The sequence below is a fragment of the Haemorhous mexicanus genome, chromosome 1 (genome assembly GCF_027477595.1).
Source record: "Haemorhous mexicanus isolate bHaeMex1 chromosome 1, bHaeMex1.pri, whole genome shotgun sequence".
Taxonomy (NCBI): Eukaryota; Metazoa; Chordata; class Aves; order Passeriformes; family Fringillidae; genus Haemorhous; species Haemorhous mexicanus.
Genome location: NC_082341.1, coordinates 94,798,791 through 94,818,204, shown reverse-complemented (window position 1 = coordinate 94,818,204; position 19,414 = coordinate 94,798,791). Strand labels below are relative to the sequence as shown.

Genomic DNA, 19,414 nt, shown 5'->3' with positions numbered 1-19,414 from the left:
GGAATTACAAGATTTATACTTCCAGTCTCTACATAAAACTAAGATGTTCTGGTACAAATAAACTGAAAAACAAGTTTTTCTCCAGATATAACTCTGGAGATCATGGGAACACAGCACAGAAAGCAAACTGTTATGTCTGAGGTAAAAATTATTAACATTCTAAATGTAATGACAAAATAAAAATGTAATTTTACAAGGAATTTACTTGAATAATGAAGAATTATTCTTCCAAGACTTCCTACTACAGAAGAAAAAGGGCATTGTGAATTCTTCATTGACTACACCCCCATGCAATCTGGGGGGTCAAGAGAAACTTTACAGACAGGCTTTCACAGAACTTGGCCTGGCAAAAGCATAAAGAGTAATTTTTTTTTTTCCCTTTTTGCTACACTGTGCAGTTTGGAAAAGAGAACTGCAGAGAATTCCTGATAGATGAAGACCTCCAACATCTCTGCTCTTTGAGGAGAGGTTGTGTCTTTGCTAGATGTCCCTATTGAAGGAGCTTCCATTATGCACACTGTGCACTGCACTATAGTGGGTCTACATCATGTGCAAAGAATAAAAACAGGTAAAGAATCAGCAAAGACCTCTTGAAGTAGCAAAGTATTTTTCTTTCTGGGTTTTAGACCCAGAGTGTTTTCTGTAATGCTGAGTATCCTATTTGAGGCTCATGAGTATGTCTCACATTTTATTTTACCTTCTTTTATTAATCTTTGTAACTATGAATCTCACACTTACTTCTGTGCATATTACTTTTATATCTGAGTATCTGGAAAGATCCACACTTGAAAATTTGTAATCTTGTTGACTTTTGTGCCTTTATTCATGAAAAAGACCATGTAATTTATCAATGTATATAAAGAAAAAAAGTAAGATGCATTTCTGTTGACATGCAGAAGAACTTCAGCAGGATCTGTTATTTGACTTTTATTTTGAGTTTCTCTATTATGTGCTATCTTCTTTAGATAAGATGAGAGAGGATATGTTAAAAGCATAGTAACAGATTAGATATAAGGTAGAAGCGTATTTTTTTGGTGCTGAAGAATAATGAAGAGGAATAAGATATTTAATGAGATACTAACATGTAAAGCATTTGCAAGGAAGCATGCCAGGAGCTAATCAGTGCAATTTCTAGATGCTAGCCACAGTAAACTCGGTAAGCATCTCTAGAACATTTTGATCTGAAAGATGATTTGTATTTTTAGAGTCTCTGAGAATAAAAGATTGACTTGTCAGAAATGTCCTAGTCATTGTTGGGTAGAAGTTAAGAGTGTTGAAACAGCAAAAAAAGGAAACCAAAACCACACACACACACACAAAACGTTATTTCTGAGCATTTGCCAGAAAGTAGCTGTCTTAAGAGAAGTGACTGCCTTGTCAGCTTCTGAGATGTGTCTCATCTCCTGATTCAGAGCTTTTCCAAACTGACAGGGATCTTTTAATAGAAGATGAAACTACTGTCCTTGTGGCTGGTTGAAGAAATCACTTATTCAGAAATTTCAGTCACTCATTCACAGCAATCATCCCTGCTATCATTTCTATATTGTTTTCAGCTACTTTCCTTTAAAGTTTCTTAATCACATTTCCTTGTTCATTACCAAAAAGCTGATGAGCCTTTTAATTATTTTTTCTGACAAATCCAAATGCAACAGCCTGCAGTTGCTTTCCTGCCCTGTGATTGGAGAAAAAAAGCTGTGTTGCCAGGATCCCATATTTTTAAGTAGCAGAATAGGTGGTAATTAGGTCTGATGTCACAGAAAACCTTGTGGAAAAACTGCCAATAATCTGAAATTTATTCTGACAGAAAAAGGGATATAATCAGAAAATAGCTCTGATTTATTTTTATTTTGTTCAACAAAATTATCTGTACTATGTATTATATAAATACAGTGCTTACCTCATCTCCCTTCTAGGAGTAAGAAGGAAGGGAAAATAAGAGCCAGAACAAATCTCTGTTTGAGAATAAAAGTAGTAACACATCATAAGCCTTTTATAAGACTTACAGTTCAGAGAAATCATCGATACTTCACCTCAGGAAGGTGCTAGGAAGGACTCAAGTACCCTGACTTCTTCTCAGTTTAAGGTTTTTATTCCCTACAGCTGCATTATTTCAAAGTGAATTGCATCTAGTTGCTCCTAAAAATTATTTTAAAATTAGGAACAATTTATGCATTCTGTGATTTGGATCAGAATTAATCCCATGTTTAAATTACATCAGGTGAAGTCTATCTAATACCATCCACAGTATTCATGTGTGCAATGTGTGCAGGAACACATTCAGCACAGAGAATGCTCACAATCCACAACCTGCACTCATTAGTAACTTCGTGGTAAACTTTTTGAGCAGAAGAGATTGACAAAGCAAGCTTCTACTTACTTTTGTGTGCAAACCTCCTTGCCATAGTATTCTAGGAAGTCTATGGAGATGCTGGTACCTCTCATATTGCTGATGAATGTTTGCACACTACAGTATTCTGATAGGTCAGCACCATCTCAGACCTTCCATGCCACCTTATCCCTCAGACTGGCTATTGTTATGGAAACAAATACTGTTCAAGTATGGAAAATTCAGAGTGTCACTGCATTGGATAACCCACAGATAAATTTATAGTGTCAACTCTTCCATAAGAATTGCATGTATGCATATGTCTTCACAGAGACTGTGGGACAGTTAAGTCATATGTAAGAGAAGAAGTTATGCCACACTTACAAGAGGGTACAAACTGTGCGCATTCAAAGTATTCATGTAGGAAATCCACTGCTTGTCTAGACTGCTGATAAGATCTTGTATTTGCTTTACCCTCTGTCTTGTAAGCTGCTTGTTCTGTGCAAAATAGAATAAGATTTTTTTCCAGTGGAATTTTATCTAATCAGATAAGTCTGAGATATACAGATGTCCAATAACTATTCAGTAAAGAATGATTCTGAGTTAGCATGGACCTGGTTTTGCATTACATAATGGCACACATGTAATGGTATATTGTCTCCTTTCCCAATAAACCGGGATTTCAGCAGCCCAAATGTTCAAATGTTAGCTCTTCCTGAAAGAGCTGTAGACAAATAGGTGTATGTCAACACCTATAAAAGATTTTGAATAAAGAGATTAAGATAAAGCAGAGACTGGAAAGGAGCCTCTAGAATGAAAGATCTGGTACTTAAGGTTTTCAGGCTGTACTCAGAAACCTCTGTGATCTGCATTCAAATACATTTTTTGTCTCTCTTATTATGAGAAGCTAAATACTGGAGATAAGGAAGAAGAGAGATATAAAACAAATACACAGCTATTCTAACTCAGTGTGAAAAAGCTACAGAAATTGAGGTTTAAGGGCAACAAATTCTCTATCACTCCAGTAAATCCAAGCTCACATATGTGTTTGGATAAGAGAAAGATCAATATGATTCACTATCTGTTAGTGTCACCTAATAGATAGCAAGGAGGCAGAGAAATAATGAACTGAAATCTCAGCAAACCAATCATCAGGGAGTGAAACCATCATGTAACCACCTTCTACTGAATCCCAAATGAGACAGATCACCATGCAGGACTGGTGAGTCAATGTGTTAATGAAGCCATGGAACCTGGAAATCCTGTCAAACATTTGGAGTTCTTCCTTCACTTTCTCCAGAAAGCGTACATTAAGATTAATTTCTGAGCTTTTTTTGGTGTTCTTTCCTGCATAGAACTGGATGTCTCTGACTGAGGTCTTTCACCTATTTAGTGTTATTCTTCCCACTAAAAAAACCTCTTGAGGATGAACTTGGTAATGGTAATTTTTGGTGAATTTGAGTGTTTCAGCTTTAAACCACATTAAACAATGTATTCTAACCATGGCTATTCTTTTGCACTCCTGTTTTAACCAAAATGCTGCAAACATGAACATGAAATATTCTTAAGATGATCCAACTCCCCACCCCCAAAGTGCAATCCTGAAATGTTAAAAATAAAAAACAAGAAAAGGAAATAAAGAGAAGAAAATATAATCAACTTGATCAGCCACCCCTTGGTAGAGTTCCTACATTTATCAAAAAAACATTAAATATACCCACTCCTGGTGAGATTTTCCCCCTAAATTATGAGAATTTCTTCCCTTAGTTAAACCAAATCTAGCCTGTTTCCCAGAGTAAGGAGTAACAGATGCCTAGAGGAAAAAAAGATATGAAAAAGGTATGTAATTTCTCATCAGCTACAATGAAGTAAACACAATATATATATTTTTAAAAAAATCCCAGGATATGAAAATGTCCTTAAGGGTTGGCTAACAGCAACCAAACAGAACTTAAAATTAAACAGTTTTTAAAACAGAACTAGGGGTAGAAAAGCCACTCAGGGAATTTGAACATTACAATTAATACATTAAAATTTCCTTGGTGTAAATAGAAAAGAGCTCCTCTGATGTAAGAGAACTGCAATATTGGTCATAACTGTTACCAAAATCTCATTCATTTAATTCAAAATAAACCACTGTAAATGACTTACCAACCTATTCATAAAAATATCTATCATCCACACTCACAGTAAAGGCATAAGGCATGGACAGATTGCAAACCTCTCTTTCACTCTGACTCACATGACCAGTTCAATCAACTTCATCTATAAAACACATGTAATAAAAATTATTTTGGGGAGCACAAAGTGGGGTGGACCATGACTGTTTCTGCAGCTAAGGTGACTGCATTTAAGAGCAAGAAGGGTAAAATCTTTTTAGAGGTACCAATGAAAACCCCGGTTGTCATTGGTACCTCTAAAAAAATAATGCAGGCTTCTTTCTAAAGTTAAGAGGTAACAAAAAGAATTACATAAAAAGAATATTTCAGTTATGAAATATGGGGTTTTTTTCCCCCAGAAATGTACATAATGTGGTTTGAAAGTACATAATCAACTGGCAAGAATCCCTATCAAAAGATCAGTGTCCAGACTGAAACTTCAGCTGGATTCCTGAGAGCTAATTATGTACTTTCTGTGTGTCCAACATAGAGAGCTGTGTTACACTCAACACAACTAAATCCATGCAGAATTCAATGGGTAATAGGGGGACCTTTTACTCTCTCAACACTAATTCTTTGCATAATAGCTTAAATCCTTTTATTCTCCTCCTTCTCCCACACCATCTCAATAGTTTAAGACTGTGGGAAGCAACTGCTTAATCCTCTATTCAGAATGTTATACTGAAACCAAACATGAAACACATATTCAGTGTTTATCTTAATGAACAGAAGGCTCTTTGATGCCCCATCTCCCACTTCTTTAGAGCAGCTAATTCAAGCTCTGTTTTCACACAGTGAGGGGAGTTTGAAGTCTCTGTTCTAAATAAAACGAGCAGCGCATTCTGAAAGAAGCAGCTCCTGATTTTCAAACATCATAATGAGGAATACTTTGCCTCTTTAAAAATTTTTTGGAAGTTGTATGAAAGCAGGGAAGTTGTACATGCCAGCTGTCTGACTCAATTTTAGTAAAAATATTTTAATTACAGGTACAATTCAATTTCAGTTAACTGCCTCTTAGACTAATAGCTATCTAAGAATTCAAATAAGCTTTAAAATGTAAGATACATTTAAATTACTGTTTGAGGGTATTTCTGTCCATCCTTTCTTTCCTTCCATGTGCCCATGCATACTCTCAGCAGAGGTAATAATTGCAGGATTACTTTTCAAACTATAAAACCAGCAACATAAAAGGTGACTGGGGAGTCTCTCTCAAAAAGGCAGAGTGCCTTGCACACCTCATGGAAGCAGCATTCCAACTGTACCTCCAGAGTGCTGGATGACATGAGCCCACAGAGGTTTCGGTGAGAAAAGCAGAATCCTCTAAAAGTATGTGTTTATGTGATACTCACATTTTACCTCTAAAGGCTTTATCTCTCAAGGTTTTTCTCAGTCCAGCAGAACAATTTCTGCTTATGATTCTGTCATCTTAAGGACGAAATGCAAGAGAAGCTTGACTTTAAAAACACATGAATTCTCCTGACAGCTGTTAGAAACCTGAATATTACATCCAGGCCTGTTTTCTGCTTTATTATGAAACGTCTCTGTTCTTTGTTTAATGAAGCCTGCTGTACACAATTCCTTGAAGTCAGCATGTGGAAGCTTAACTGCTGCTTGTTCCATGGAATTTTTAACTCTCCACAATTAGTCTGCTAATACAATGCAGAGCAAAAAGCTCTTTCTTTGTCTCTATAATGGGAATTTAGGAAAGGTAAGATGAGACAGAAAGTCTTACGTTTTCAAGACAATAAGACTAATTTGACCATGATTTTGCATGAACACTTCTTTATTAATTTTTAACTTACTTATTCAAGTCAGGAGCAACTTTCTAATCACTGTAACATAGCTGGAGGAGAACCTTTATCATCTACTCAGCTAAACTGATACTATCATCAGATCTGCAGTTAAGTTGTATTCTTCCAAAAAATAACTTTCCTGTAGGATCCAGCCACCACTGCTACTTGATAGTATCATGATTTTCTAACATCTTCACAGTTTTGTGGGTTGTTTGTTTTCATTTTCCCTTGAGGGGAGCTGCAGACCAATGGATACAAACAATTTGCACCAAAAATAGACTGAATATAAAGAGAAATCCAAATGTTTGGGGGGGTATGGGGTGTGGGTGTTGTGGGAGGAAATTTTTCCCTCAGCATCAAGAGAACCCTTTGAAATATTCTGAAAACCCTGACAGATTCCTTCTTTTCCTTCCTAAGATGACAGATCCCAATCTAAAGCCTTGCTAGGATATAAATCAGTTCTGCTTCAAAACTCACCCTGCCTGCATTAGGTGAAGAAGAATGGCTAATGTTGTGCCCAGAACTCACACCTCAGCACCCCTTGGTTTGACTCTACCTTCCTATAGGTTTTGTATTAGCAAAACATTTAACATAACATTTTTGCAATCTCTCTGTTAGTGAAATACTTTGGTGTTCACTGCAGCATATTGATTTGCTGTACAGCTTTTTTTCTTACACATAATTTTGGTTGGATACCTTTCCTCTTTTTCTCTGACAATCTATGAACCAAGGCTTTTCCTACCAATATATGAAGTAGAGGGATGCTCTATCTGTGCTCTTGTGCAGCCCTTGTATCCTGCTCTAAGGCTCCACAGAACTTTCCCATCACAGCAATACAGAAAATACCACAAGTTCATTTAATTAAACCAAGAATCACCATACACTGGAAGAAAAGTTTCCAGAGAACAAATCTTAAAGCATGATGCTGAATAGTGATGGAACAAGAAAAAAAAAAAATCTCTCAATTTCCCCATTCTCTTTTTGTAACATTCAGGAATAGAGGAAGTTAGTAAAATAATTTCTATCTTTTTTAATGAAAAGAACAATCTTTTTCTTAGTGGAATTTTGGATTTATTGATATTAATAATTTTTAATAGCCTTAAAGGATGCTTTGCTATTTGTTTTGCATTCTCAGACTAGGTCTCTGCTGGTACAGTAGTAGTAGTAGTAGTAGTAGTAGTAGTAGTAGTAGTAGTAGTAATAATAATAAACTACCATGGAAGGAAGGGTGTCAATAATGAAAACAATGGTAATAAAGCAAAAACAATGAATTATAAAAACTGCCTTGAAATTTCTCTGATTTGATGTCTTAATCATTGGGAAGCATGCAGTCAACATTAAGAAGTGCTCTGAATTCTGGAACCTCATGCCAGGGCTTCTCCCAGGCTTTTTAACACGGTTAATGTTGTTTTAACAATTATCTACACTAACACCACAAGAGAGACCTATAGTTAACATATAAACTACCCTGAGGTCACAGCACGAAGCCTGCTTCAGTCACTGTTCTTTTGAGGCCCAAAAGGTGACCCACTGAAACACCTTCCCTCCTGTGTCTGTCTTTTCTGACTGCACATGGCAGGCTCAGACCTCTTGAAGTTCATTGCTGAGTTGTGAGACGTGTGAACACACAAAGCATTCCACAGATAGTGAAAGGAAAAATTGAGAGCAGAAAGTGGCTACTTTGGCACAGTGTTACACACTCTCAACACACAGGTTTCAGCAATGATGTTGTAGTTCCAGCCTCACTTCTCAAGAGTTCATGCAATAAAAGTGAGATGCCAGTACAGCCATTGCTGGGGGATGCTCAGCAATCACTCCTGTAAAACAGCACCAGGCTTTTGTATAAGCAGAATGTCCTGCAGTGTTGGCTGATATAAACCTCCCTTTTGGGAGGTTTTTATTACACTGTTCATTTCCCTGAGCTTCAAGGGGCTGTCAAGGGGCTGATGAGCAATTTGGAAGTGTGCTGGATTAAGACTGAACATTTGTAATTTTGTAAGCATGGAATAGGTATTTTACTCAATTGTAAGTTCAATGAGCAGATCTACTAAACAGAAGACTAGAAGAGAAATCTAAGGTAGAAAATGTTGATATTATGAAGTAATTTTTTGCAGTTTTTGCTTCCTTATAAAGGCTGTAGGTAGTGTGCTTGTGAAAAAAATAACCATTCTTGGCCTTATATCAGCTTCAATAAGCTGTAAAGCCATAAATCAGTCAAAATCCCTACTTCAGATTCTGTTTAGAAGAGTTGAAGTATTGAAGACATGAGCAATTCCTACGTGCACCACTTGCTGTCTCATGCTGTAAATCAAGCTCCACGGTGACCTCAGGAACTGCCTCTGAAGACAGACTTGGGCAAGGTTAAAAGAAAACACTGATGTGAGCAAGGCACCAGTGAAGGATGAGTGCTGCCAACACAGAGGGAGCCACTGACAGGGAAAAGAAGCAGGCAGCATGCACAGAGGAAGCCCTGGCCTCTTCCCATGGCAACCCATTACATTATGAGCTCTGCAGATGGAAGGGAAAAGGAGTAGGGGCTGCTGCAGCTCTGTCAAATGAGGGACTTTACAGTTAAGCTGTAAACAAATAGCTTGAAAAAAGCCATTTCCCTCATCATTTCAATTTCAAGTATTTTTTACAACAGCAAGGCTTTAGAAATGAAGGTCCAGTTCAAGGCACTGTTCACAAATTTCCATTTTTTAGTAACAAGGAAAAAGCAAAACAGCAAAGCTTTCCTTCCTACAAGGTAGGGATGAAGCTACAACACTCATGAGATGTGGAGGGGCCAACATTCACCTGTGTCTTCCCTTGAGGGGCTTCACACTCTAGTTTGTCACCACCTATAACTCTAAAAAAAATTTTTACTTTCCTGTTTTTTTTTGGAGCTCTCAGTTTTTGGAATTATTTTTCTTAGATCCACCAAAATGGTAATAGTAGCTACTGCTCTTCAGACTGTTCTATGAGATTCATATTTCAACATGTTAAAGAAGATTATCAGGGCAAATGAAGGAAAACAACAGAAACAACAGCTCTTCTTGTGGCTTTTTTTGTTATTTAGTATTACTTACCATGCATTTCTTTCCTTCTTTTATGCAGCATATTTTACAAAGACATCTACAATGCCTTTATTTGTAAATGGAAATATTCAGGAGAGAATCAATTTAAGGAAATAAAGACACAGATAATCCTTATTACTTTCCTTTTTATTCTTGCCCCACCAAGGGCAGTCTTGCTATTGTAAATGAAAAGTATGACCACGAAAAGAACTTCTTATTTAAAGCATCATGAAAAGAAAGCCCTCAGAAATGACTCACATTGTATATGGCCATTATGCCTAACAGGCCCTGAGTATAACTACTGTTGGCAAAGAAAGTTGGCACACATTTATCTCCATGACCTTTGGCCACACAGAGGTGCTGCACAACACGAGATATGCAAATGCCATACTCACAGCAAGGAATCTCTTTTCATACCTTAGCCTTGAATTACAAAACTTGATGAAATATGTTTATCTTTTTTTTTTTTCTTTTTTTTTTTTTTTCTTTTTTTTTTTTTCCAAAAGACGCTTAACTCAATATATGAGATAACTTGAATGGCTGCAATGGCACACAAGACACCCTTGCAGATAACACTGTTTTGGTTTGGAATCTCTAGCTGACCAGTCAGAAGCCCTGGCTTGCAGTTGAAATTACTGACACCTATTAAAGATTATTATTATTTAGTCTATTTCATTTATTAAGTGCAATAGATATTCTTATCTGAAATGAACTAATCAGAATGGCTGTTTCGGGCTGCCCAAGCTTCTAATACTTCTCTTGACTCAAACTCTGTAATATTTTATTGACTCAACCTTTCTGGCCTCACCACACCTCTGGTGGTCTGACATACCTAGGTGACAGTCCTGCACAAATTCCATCCCCCTGTTGAGGTACTTTGCACACCTAATTCAAAGCTGCAGCAAATTTTAGACCATTTAGAAGTGGAGTGATTAATCAAACTATTTGATTAATCAAACATTTGACTGCAAACCCAACAGGAAAACTTGTATAACTAAGAGGTGTGACTTTAAATGCATGGCAATGCATTTAAAGGCTGCACGTGTTAAACATTAGTGTGGCTGGCATTTCATGCAGAGCTGGCATATTCATTTACCTCTCCAAAACCCTTCTGCCTTCTTGGATATGGTAGGATAAAGGGGAAACAATATGCAAACAATCAGCCCTGTTTCCTTTCACAAGAACAATAACAGTCCCACAATTTTGTGGGTTGCCATCTGCAAATCTTTTTCTAGTACTCAGTAGCTTTCTTCCATGAAACTCCTCAATAATATTTAAGAGTTCAAGAACTTCTTCAATGTTTACTATAAATGGTTTGAATTTACTGAGCAGTTTTCAACAGTGAAATTTTACCAAATTGGTGAGACCAAAAGGCAACTGCAAGGACATCAACCATAGTATGTTATTCTATTCTAGGGTGACCAAAAGTGACACCAGGATCAGATGAAGTATTTATCAGATGATATTAGCTTGGACTGTGATATGGCTTCTCAACCCTTTCCCCTTTCATTATAATGCCTGTTGTAGCTCTCAGCAGGGAGTCTTCTCAAAGGAGAAGGCATCAATACAAACTATGAAGGGAGGTCAGAAGATGCAGGATGAGCTGGCCTTTCATGGCAATGGCAGACAGTGAACTTGAACTCCCCAGGAGAGACAACACAGTAGTGACAGCTACACAGCAAGTGCCCCTTCAGCAAGCTGCTGAAACTTCAGCAGTTTGGAACTGGCCTGGGAGGTTTTTTTACACTGGTTAGCAATTTTCCTTTTTCTTGTCTTCTCACATACTTTGACAACCATTCTCTCCAGAGTATGAGGAAGCTTATGTGACATATCTCTTGCTCTCAAGCCTTTGTAACAATATTGTGTTCTGTCCGTTTTTCTTAATTTCTTCCTAGTTATTCTGACATCAACAATTCCACAGTGTTGAGAAGTGATAGAAAAGCCTACATGTTGATCTAAAGAGAGACCTCTAATGTCCCAGAGAGTTCTACTCTGTCACATGCCATCTGAAGATAGAAGTTTCACAGGAGTAAAACACCCCTTGTAGAGCAGTACAAATAAATGAATTGATAAGTAAAGAAATGATGGCTCAAGCACTTTCCTTCTCTATATCTGATCATGTAAGAAATAAATAGATTAACATTATGAAGTTATGATGAATCATAGAATTTTTAGGATCAGTAGAAGCTGTGTTGAAACATTTCACCTATCTTAAACATAGAACAGAAAAGGAAAAAGGAAAGTAGTGTAAACTGAAGGGTCAGAAAAATTAGTTTTATGGTCCTGCTGAGACTTGACTCACCTGTAAGGTCAGACCAATCCATCAATCAAAAAAAACCCTTTCTTTTTGAGGACTTGACAATGTGAGTCCTGCCAAAGGTACTCATTACAGCTGTTCCCTTTTTTCTTTTTTTATCAGAATGATGCTGTCAAGTTCAGTATGTGATCTAATATAAAAGCTTAGATCCTTCTTTATCAGAGCAGATAACAAGACGTGCTGGTAACCAGACAGCACGTTGATTATTTCTGACTAAAAGCTGAACCTTGAAGGCTCACTTTGTTCAACAGCCAGAGACAGCAGCTGCAGTCTTTATTTTCTTCTGCAACTCCCAAGCTTTAAGTCATACCACACTTTCTTGGAACATTATGAGCTCTGTTACAAAGGATTAATTTGTTTCCCACATCTCATACAGTTTTTTTTCCCCCCCTCATTTCCACAGCTCTGTATGGATAATATTCTGGGTATGTGTGATATGTTTGTAATTTTATCTGAAAATATTCTGTAAGATAGAATTTAAACACATCACTGTACTGCTCAGCTATTTTGGCTTTTTTGCTATGCTGGTATTACTTTCCTGCAGACTTTGCCTCTTCATCTATAGGCAGGGAAGAGATGAAGGAGGGTGTCAGGGGCATCAGGCACTTTAATGTCAGCTGCTTGTAAGCCAGGTTAGTCTGTAATGTATTCAGATCCTATTAAAGCTGACAGGATCCTCCACAGCTGTAAAGCTCTCCTGCAGTAACCAGCAAGAACATTTTCCCATATCCTCTGTGATGCTGAGATGCAGATCCATCCTTCAAAGTGTTTTGAAATTTTTCCATGCTAACTGAATGCACCCCATTGGACTTCATCTCTTTAGTTTTCTCATTTCGTTTGAAGCAGAGACAGTGAGTATTTGACCCAAAGACAGAGGCTGGATCAGCCTGTTTCACACAGCTGCTTGTCGAGCTGACATTTATTCAAAACTCTTCCCATCAGAAGAGAATGATCTATTACTGCCACAAAATGGCAAAATGCCAAGAGACAGATTTTGAGAATTTCTGCTTCCATGAACAGGAAGATATTATCAAGACTAATTTATGAAAAGAAGAGCAAAATATATCTTTAAAACCACTTAACACAGCCATAAAAATATATTGCTTTTAAATGCCCACAATGTTTTTCAATTAATGAATTGGTATCACTACCCTCAATTTAAAAATTCCGATTTATAAGATTCTCAGACTCTATTTTACACCCCTTTTATTCCCATGCTCCCCTTTTACTCACCTCCAGCTCTTCTAAAGTATTAAAGAAAATAATGAATTTCACCAAAACCTGTTGCCACAGGATGCCTGTGCTAGGAGCAGGGCCTGGGATCTGCTGTCAGGGCTTGGAGATGCCCAGAGAACACTATGACACTGCAGGACAGTCACCCTGGTCCTGGGGCGATGGAAGAAGCACAGAGCTCTGAGGTGCCCAGCTCCCAGGAGAGCAGTACCCTCTCTCAGGAGGCAGCATTTGGCAGAGGATGCCAAAGACAGTCATGGAGATCCTTTTGGAGAACGCCAACTCCCAGCCTGCTGAGGGGCTGCCAAGCCTTCAGAGGTTGCCAGGAGAAGGATGGGGCAGGAGGGAGAGCCCAGTGGTGGCCTGGGGCCACACTGAGCTCTCTGGATGCTCAGGCCAGGCGTTCCAGCATGGGGGGCATGCTGTGCCAAGGCAGCCACTTTCATCCCATGCCTCTTCCTCCTCCTCTTCCCGCACATGGGACACGGGCAGCAACATGTAGTGCCTCAGGACAGCCATGGCCAGGCCTCGTCCCCACAAGGGGACAGGCTGCCACTGCTCCCAGATACAAAAATTGCAGATACCTAAGCTGAGAAAAGCACAGTTTTAACTTTCAGGAAGTATTTTTATTATCTCTAAGCAGGTGACAGCCGCTGCACATATAAGAACTATCTTCCTTTCTTGACTCCAGCTTTCAGTCGTCTTTAAATTTCCTAAGCTTTGAAATGAAGATCTTCTTAATACCAGAGAAAGAGGCTTTGCATATGAAATGAATTATTAAACTCACATGAGATGCATCCATTTTGGAGATGAGGGATTGCATGAAAGAGACACACACTGTGATCTTTTCCTTCTTGCCACTTTCACATTAAAACAAACGCTGTATCATTATTGGGACCAGTTTGTCCAAGGTCACTCAATTGTTCAGCATTTACAAGCTGGCAGCTCATCACAGGCAGAAGCAGCACATATAATTATTATTGATGCTGGCAGTCTCCACCCTTGCTAATACTACTCGTTCTGTCAGCCAGTCCCTCGTCACAGGCAAATGGAATTATTCTTTGAGCTCTGCCTCAGATCTGCAGTTCAAGGGAGCTGTTTCATGCTAGACCACAATTAAGTACCAAATGGTGTCATGCCTATTTTTGGAATATGCCAGGTCAACAGCTACTGTTCAATTAGGCTCAACTCCTCCCATCTACAGCTCAACATGAATGCCATGTCATGTGGTGGGCATCTCTGAGGGAAAGTACCTCACCTCCTGCCACGTGTGAATGGCTGAAGAGCTGCCTTCTCAATGCCATTGTAGTCCCCAGAGGGGGCTCTCACTTGGAAGGCATTGGTCCCATCTTCTAGCTTTGGGTGACCGACACCATTACTCAGCTCCCACTGTGAGGCAGAAATATACAAGCTATAGGAATTCCTGGCTCTAGAGTCTTGCAGAAAATTCCCTCTGCTCTGTAAACTTCAACAACCTTTCCCACATATTATTAATCCTCTTCAAAATTTGTATTTGTATCTGCAAATGCTGAATTTTGACACTATGTAAATGACAATTGTATTTATTAACATGAAACCAGGTATTTGAGTTTTCAGCCCAAAACTTTAACTAACTTTAATGCATGATCTTTTTGTAGATTACAAAAAATTCTGCGTAAAACTCCAGAGATAAATGATTTAATATAATATTTTTTAATTAATGAATGTTCTTTTAGTTTATTTGTTATTTAACTCATTAAATAAGCCAAAGTGGCAAGCACATCTGGAATGCCACACAGATGATACAGAGAGAACAAAATATATACTGAGGAACTTGTTTGTTTTCTAGTAACTGCTGTTCCATCAAAAAAAAAATCCCATGAAGTCCACTTCCTAATGTTAGTAGAGCACAGAAAAGCCATCGACTACTAAAATGTTATAGCTGTGCTTCTCTTCAGTACCTTGACAATTCAAAATTACCACTGAGGTAAACCACTTCTTGATAAGAACCAATACATAAAACATATCTCTGTAAGTTTGTTTGTTTTTTTTTTTTCTGAGGGAAACACTAAAATCCAATAACAGAGATTAAAGCACTTGATGAAGATCTGCTGGACTTCTGTTACCAAGACATTTTTTTTAAAAAAGAATTTGGCAATGGGACATAAGCATATTTATGTAGATGTACATAGGAAATTTTAAGTTTGATGGAAAAACAGGTGTGTATTGCAGATAAAGTTTCAATAAATTTGCTCTAAAATGAAGATATTCTGCTTAAAGAAATTACTGCATCAGCACTAGACTCTTAAATTGCTTGAAAATAAAAACTTCATTAAGACCTCAGTCTTGGCAGTAATTAATTAAGCATCAGTAATAGCTATATGCCTGTAAGAGACTACTTACAGAAAAACCTAGTAAAGTCACATCTATTTGGCTACCTTGCAGTTACTATGAAAGTCTAGACAGTTTGAGAGAAAATTTTTCCTTTTTAGAGGCTGGAGGCATTTCAGGAATTCATATGGGATTCTATAGCCAGTTCATTTTTCTCTTCTAATTGCTGGTGTATGGTTACAAATGTAATAGAAAAGCTTTTATTTTCTATTAAATCCTTGATAGCTTTTTCAGGAAGGGCTAAACTCTAAATATTTAAGATTAGTTTCAGTGATAATTTTGTACTATGCCCATAAAGAGCTTACAGGCTCCATCTTCTTCCCTTGCTACTACTCCCATAGGTATAGCATAGATGGATTCTTCTCTGAATGGTACAATGATCTCATGAACCACAAGAATAATCCACTTCCTGATTTTGTGCTCATGGAAATAAATGAGAAATTTTGGTAGTGATTTCAATTATTCCTGCAGCAGATACATAGTCTACATACCCAAATACCTGTTATTACCCAGTTGCTTATGTCCTTGTCCAGCTTTTCAGAAATGCTTCCCAGCACAGTTAGGAGTAGTGACTGCAAAAATTTGCGTTTAACCTAACAAGAAAAATTCAACTTCAGGTACAAAAAGCAAGTTTCAGGGATCACCTTCTTCAAGCTCAGGAGTGGTCCATCCCAGCAAGCAGGAAACATAGTTAAAGCAGCAGACTTTCATGGATGAACAAGGAGTTCCCTACTAAACTAAAACACAAGAAGTAGAAAGGTGAAAACAGGACCAGGTGACCCAGGAGGAACACAGAGCCATGGTTTGAACATGCAGGGATGCAATCAGGAATTTTGTAAGGAATGTAACTGGTAACAAGAAGGATTTCTATAAACAGAATTCCTGTTGAGAAAGGACACATAAAAGGATAAAGGTCTCAACATCTTCCATGACTCATTTTTTACTGGTGAGCCTTGCCTTTGGGACTCCCAGGCCCTCAGCTCAGAGGAAAAGCCTAGTCCAAGGACAACTTACCATCAGCGGAACAGGATCATGTTACGCAACCCTTAAAATAAACTGGGCATAAACAACTTCATGGGCCCTGATGGGATGATCCCACAAGTGCCAACGAAGCTGGTTGCTATTGCTTGCAAGGCCAATCCTGGTTGCAAGGCCATAATCTTTGAAAGATTATGGTGATTGAGAGAATTTCCTAAAGACTGGGACTGGAGGAAAGCAAATGTCATTCCTATTCTCAAGAAGGGGAAGAAGGAAGATTCAAGGAATTACAGGTGGTCAGCCTCATCTCAGTCTCAGCAAAGGTGATAAAGCAAGTGAGTCCAGAAATAATTTTCATACATGAAGGACAAGAAGGTGATGAGGAATAGTCATCATGGATTTACAAAGAGTGAAACATGCTTAACTGACCTCATAGCCTTCTTCAATGAGATGACCAGTTTGGCAAAAGAGGGAAGAACAGCAGATGCTGTTTATCTTGACTTTATTAATTTTTGACACTCTCTCCCATAAAATATTCACAGACCATCTGATGAAGTTCAGGTTAGATAAGTGGACAATGAAGTGGAACTGAAAAATGGCTTAACTTCCAGGCTTAGAGCATAGTGATCAATGGCACAAAGTCCATCCCAGGTGTTGATACTGTGTCCTTTGCCATTGAAAAACTTTATTAATGTCTTGGACAATGGGGCAGCATGCACACTCAACAAATTTCCAGATGATACAACTAATGATTGCACTGCCAACCAGAGGGATTTCAACAAACTGGAGAATTATAAAGAGAAATTGACAAAGCTCAACAAAGAGAAATGCAAAGTCCTGCATTTGGGTAGGAATAAACCCAGGCACCAGTATTGGTCAGGGCCTGACTGTCTGGAAAGGAGCTTTGCTAGAAAAGGGTCTTTGTGTCCCAGTGGACAAGCAGCTGATCACCTCATGGCATAGGAGGTTAATGGTATCCTGGGCTGCATTTATTGAGGTTATCCCTCCCTTCTATTCAGTGCTGGTGAGGTCACCTTTGCAGCGCTGTGTCCAGTCCTGAGCTCCTGTCTTAGGTTGGAAATGGGGGTGTGTATTCTATTCCTATCTGATAGAGGTGGGGCAGCTCCACAGTCCATGATGTAGTGGAGTGAGTCTAGTGAAGGATTACAAATATGAATAAGGGACTACACCATCTCTAATATGAGAAGCTGAGAGAGATGGAACTGTTCAGTCTGGAGAATACATCTTTCAGGTAGGGATCTTTTTGATATGCATAAATATCGAAAAGGGAAGGTTGTAAAGAAGATGAAGCCAGGCTCTTCTCAGTGGTGCCCAGTGACAGGTCAAAAGGCAATGGGCACAAGCTGAAAAAGAGGAAATTCCACACAAAGAAAAAACTTGCCAGAAAGCATTCAGCCTTGAACTGGGAGAGCTCTTTTTCTTCATTCCATTGAGTAAAACATTTAGTCCCTCTGTGGGCCTAGAAGAGACTTATGGACTCATTCAAGCAAAAAGGCCTGCCTATTTATGCTGCTAGTTTAGTTTTTCAATGATATATTAATTCTTCTCTTATATGGACACAATGACTAACAGTTTTAATAACCTGTGAGCAGCCAGACTTGATCATGACTCCCTTCATTGTATTATAAAATTCAGTCTCTTTGAAAGCAGGGTTTCTACACAACTGCTCAAGAAATGAAATTCCTGTTATATATGAAATTCTAACATATTAAAAAGTAGTTCTGATTTGAATTGCAAATATAAAGTGATGAAATTCCTATAAAGTGAATATTTTAAAAAATCACAACAAAGTTAATGCCCATGAACAAACATCTTCTCAGTATCTTATAAGTAGGTTTTAAGAAAGTAGTTGCTGGAGTTGCTGAAGATGTAGAACTCACTGTCCTAGAGGTCTTTCCACCAAGTATCTTCTGAGTGATGTAACTGAAAAACTCACCATGTTGGTTAGTTCTGACTTCTGAAAACTTCTAAAGTTAAAAAACTCCACATCTCATTATTATTTGACAGCATTTAACAAGATGTACAAAAAATAGTATCTTTAAAAATACAAGAAAACCTATACCAAATTAAAATATTTTTATTTTCCTAGGTACACAATCCACATTTTCTAGGTACAAAATCAATGACACTTCTTTGAAAAGAAAAACAAACCCAAAAGCTCAGAAATGGCACATTTCCAAAAAGGGTTTAAGTGTCATAAATTCATAATTCATAAATTTCATAAAAACTAAATGTCAGAGAATAATTTGGTTAGTAAATACACTGCTGTCCAATACACCTGCAAGCAAAGGCTGTATCATCAAGGAGCTTTGCAGAAGACTCAGCTCTTTCTAGAGTTACCTTTCTGAGATTTGGTAGACTCTTATTTGGCCTCAACACACAAATAGAAGGAAAATCAGTTTCAGGATTTAACAATTGAAGTGATGGTCTACAATTCCTTGGGAATGTGCCTTGTCACAAACCATCATGGGCACTGCTTGAGGGACAAGGAAGACTACTGTCAACTTTTCCCTCCTGACTACTGTCAACTTTTCTGTAGTCGATGAGGCTCATAAATTAAAAACAAAGCTCATATGTGAGCACATAAGGACTTCATAGAAACTTCCTGGGAGGAGGGAATCACAGTGTAAGACACCAGTTCATAACATTTCATGTGGCCCTTGAGAATTTTCCACATTTACTGGAAGTATAGCTTCAGTGCACAGAGGTTGCTTGGACACCTACATTCACTATTGCTGACTTAAAGGGGAAGGTTTATAAAGGGATTTCTGGAGGAAAACATTTGTAGGTCCTTTTAAAGCCAGGAAAAGAAAAATCTGAGACTAATAAAACTTCTTCCTTTTCAGAGAAGTCATCCCCTATGATGAACTATAGAGTGACATCTCTATTTTCTGGTTAAATCTTCTGGTAAAATCTTCTCATAAAGATCTGTAGGCTATAGATAAGTGGATATAAACTATGCTAGCTCCAAGGCTATATAAGTTGTAATAAATCCTGCACAGACTCAAAATAAAGGTGTCCTAATCCCATTTGTTCCTTTCTTTCTTTTTTTTTTTTTTTCACTTTCATATGCTTTAAATTCAGTACTAAGCACAGATCACCCAGAGTTGCATTCGACCTGCATCAGCTCATCAGCTCACAAAACCCATCCCGAGGTTTGT

General features: G+C 38.0%; 1 protein-coding gene across 2 annotated transcripts in view; it reads right to left on the bottom strand.

Moving 5' to 3' along the window:
* MOCOS (molybdenum cofactor sulfurase) overlaps window positions 1–19,414 on the bottom strand; it is a 210,133-nt gene that overhangs the window by 53,853 nt on the left and 136,866 nt on the right. The window lies entirely within an intron of this gene.